The sequence below is a fragment of the Sparus aurata genome, chromosome 23 (assembly GCF_900880675.1).
Source record: "Sparus aurata chromosome 23, fSpaAur1.1, whole genome shotgun sequence".
Lineage (NCBI taxonomy): Eukaryota > Metazoa > Chordata > Actinopteri > Spariformes > Sparidae > Sparus > Sparus aurata.
In genome coordinates this window covers 4,701,066-4,704,945 of record NC_044209.1, presented here as the reverse complement: position 1 = coordinate 4,704,945, position 3,880 = coordinate 4,701,066, and positions in this window count along the sequence as shown.

Sequence of the window (3,880 nt, the reverse complement as noted above, 5' to 3'; positions counted from 1 at the left end):
AAATATTTAACTGTCATATGTCATCGCAGAAACAGCGTTACATACATTAGCAGCTGTAAACACATAAAAACATCATAAAACACATCATGTGGTTTGGTGTCGACCTGTATACTGAACGTATCAGGAAAAATCAATGTTTATAATCATCAGAGAACGTTACAGACATTGTTTTTGGTGCTCTCCGTTTCCAGAGAATTCAGAGAAGCTGGAGAAGTTTGTGACATTTTCAACCCAGATTTTTGTGAGGAGGGAATTAAACGCCTGTCCCAAATAAACGCCTGGTCTGTTAAGTGGTTGAGACAAATAAACGCCCGGCTATTATTTCGTATTTTACGGTAGATCCTGCCTCATCAGCACGAGCTGAACAATAAATCTAACATAGCAAGAGAGGCGGGACTTAGGGCAGAACAGCCAATCATCAGCCGGCCAGTCCCAAAGCCGGTGTCATGTTTGAAGCTGCAACAGGAGAGGGAGGGGGAGAGGAGGCAGCTGCAGCAAGTGCAGACTAAGCGGCCGCAGTAAGGCGTTTGTGCAAAACTGCAGAAAAACTGCAGAAAAAGTGTGGGTGTTGAACCCTCTCACCGGGAAAAGTGTGGGTGTTAAAACACACACATCCCCCACAGGTGTGACGCCCCTGGTTGAAAGAAAATCAGCGGTGACGGCTCTTTGTTTTGGTAGCGGCTAAATTAGGATGTCGCAATACTTTGTACAGGGAATCACGTTTGCGCCGAGTAGATGCACAGAGGGTTGAAACAGCGCTTGTCCGGTCTGCTAACAAGGTTCCTTTTGCCAGTTACTGTGATTAAACACGAGTTGTTTAATGTTCACAATGTATCGTTTTTCATGGGAAAAATTAGGTGCGTCCCCGGGACGCATGGATAGTGAGTTTAGTGCGTCCTTTCAGATAATAATGCGTCAGGGTCGCAGGACACGTACCCAGCAACATCACTGCAGCAGATGTTGCAGATGCAGATGTTTATCAACAATCATTAAAACTGTAACCAAATGAACATGCACTTTCCAACTAACTCTATTATTTAGCTAAGTTGGGAACTGGAACCCCCTCACAGACCAATGTTGTCCCCAGACCACTGGTTGAGAATCACTGCTTTACAAAAAACTACATCTGATGCAGCCATTGATGCGGTTTTGTGTTGACAAACGCAATCAGAGCATGGCTACTTTGGTGGTATCCGTATGGGGAGGGATGACGTATTTCCACTTTTACGTAGATCCCAGTGGAGAGCGTGCACTGTGATAGGTTTCCTTCTTTGACAAACACAGCTTGTGTCCAATAGCATTTTAGAAAAAAAAAAAAAAAAGAAGAAGAGCAGACCTGAAAGTAATGAGTACTTTTCAGCCTTCCTAGAAATTAACTCGAGTAAAAGTAAAATGTTTGTCTTGGAAATGTATTCAAGTAAGAGTAATAAGTACCAAAGAAATCTAATACTCAAGTAAAGTACAAATCCTCTGGATATGTACTTAAGTACAGTACTCAAGTAAATTTACTCTGTTGCTGTCCACCACTGTGAATGACCCTGGACTGCCATCTAGTGGCCAGTCCTAGCAAGGTATAAAAGGGAGGAGACTATGAGCCCTGTAAGCTCACCTGTGCGCATCTTCACCTGTGCGCATCTCAGTCGCCTTCTCCTTTGTCTCCGCTGGGCTGGCGCTGCATCTGTGCTGCCGAGCCTTTTCTTTGCCTGGATTATTTGTGGCACTCCCAGTAAGTTTGATTTGATCCATGTATTGTAATCACATACCATCTTTATGTTGATTAAGTTGCTGCAGTCTGTCTTAAGTTTGTTTATTGTTATTAGGAGGCAGATGGCTTTCCAAACAGCACCTTCAACATACAAACAATTAGCTCCCTTGGTAAAGTGGAACGAGGTATGTGAAACTCAAATTTTGGGCAATTACTTTTATCCTTGTGGTGTCTAGATTTATTTTTGGTTAATCAAGTTTTAACAATGAGTGTAAACATTTTCTAATAAATGTATCTCTTTCGTATTTTATTATTGAATGGGGGTGATTGCATTGAGGATTTGGGAATTGTAAATCAAATGTTTCATGTGTTTAATCTAACCTCTTTATTTCTTTCTGTATTTCCTTTTCATAGTTTTCACGGTGCTACAGCAAACAATAAAAATTAAGCACCCGTCAGAATCTCTCCGCCTCATTTTGTTGACGCCAAGGGTCCGCTACATTGTATGCTAACATGATAAACTAAAAAAGTCATCATGGTAAACATTTCCGATGCTAAAAATCAGCATATTAGTAGCCTCTTAGAGCTTTATTTAAAAAGAGAAGAAGTGAGGGTGTTTAATTGTTTAAACACGATCACAGTATGTCAAATCCACGTACAACAGGAAGCACAAAAAAAGGATGTTGCATATTACAAAAGATGTAAATGTAAGGCAGTTGCCTATTTTGGTCAATAGATGGCGCTGTTGTATTATTTATGCCTTCAGGTGTTACACGATTGTTGCTTTTTGTCCTTTACTGGACACCTTGTTTTCATTCATTTGCTGCGTGGGGCCGCCATTATGAATCAGTGTTTGTTTATGGTTTGTAAGGTAAGGACTATAGATAGTTCTCCACATCCAAGTAAAATATCTTGACCTTAAACAGTTAATACGCTGTTCTATTGAAATTATGTGTTATTGAGATGTTTGTCTACCATCTGGTGAAGTGCTAGGATTTGCAACCTGGTTTCATACGAGTTTGTCAGCCGTGATTTTGGCTAGCTTTTAGTTGTATGCTAGCTGAGTTGAGTGCTAGCTATCTGTTGGTTTTCTCTTATGCTCAGTATTTTAAGATGAAACCTTGTTTTAAGGGGTTTAGTAACTGTGAAGGTACAGTGCTTTATTTTAAATACTGTACAATTACTTGACTGATTCAGTGTTTGTTTATGGTTCGTAAGGTGGAGCAGCCAGCAGTGACAGTCAATAAACGGCACGGTCTCAGCCACGATCTTGACCATCCGTGTGTGTCCAACTCGTCCCTCACATTGCACCCAACCATAACATCATCAACACAACTTAGAGTCTCCGGGTGTAGAGAGGCACAGTACCAGATGGGCTGGGTTACATAAACATGATGCATAAAAGGCTATAGGCTACCCTGTGCATTACAGAATATGTGCAGTTGTGGTCAAACGTTTCCATACAGTTGTAAAGTGCATGTACAGCATGACAGTCTTTAGTTCCAATGATTTCAACAACTCTTATTTTTTCTTTGAAAGAATGAGTAGAACACATACTAATTTGTTCCAAGAAACTGACTGGTTCAATAATAAATTTACTATCAGTCTCCTGAAAATTGAAAAGCAAATCTGTTGGTTCACATAATTTCAGTGATTATCCAAATATTTTCAAATGTTCTTTGTAGCATGTAGTAACTTTGTAGTAACTTCTTCTGATAGATTATGATTGATAACAGCTGGTGACTCTTCTGGGCCCATTTAATGGGGCTTGTCTGATACACCTATTACACACCACGAACACCATGATTGATTTGAACAATTCAGGAAAGTCATGTGGAGCCGTTTCAAACCAGCAACTGTTCCCAAGATCAGGTGTGCAGACAACTGTTTTTTTTTATATTAAGTGCATGGTACAGTTATGTCACTGCCACGGCCAGTAAGAAAACTGCTGCAGAGTGAAATTGGTCAGAATAGACAAGAGTCACACATTTGCACACATTTTTGCCCATTCTATATTCCACTCTATTTCACTATTCTTACCCTGGAAGCTCAACCCTGCCTAACCTGGCCCAGTTGACTTCCTGTATGGTGAGGACTGCAGAGTCTGAACCCTGCACACACTCTTGCCCATTCTCTATTCCACTCTATTGCACTATTCTCACCCCGGAAGCTCAG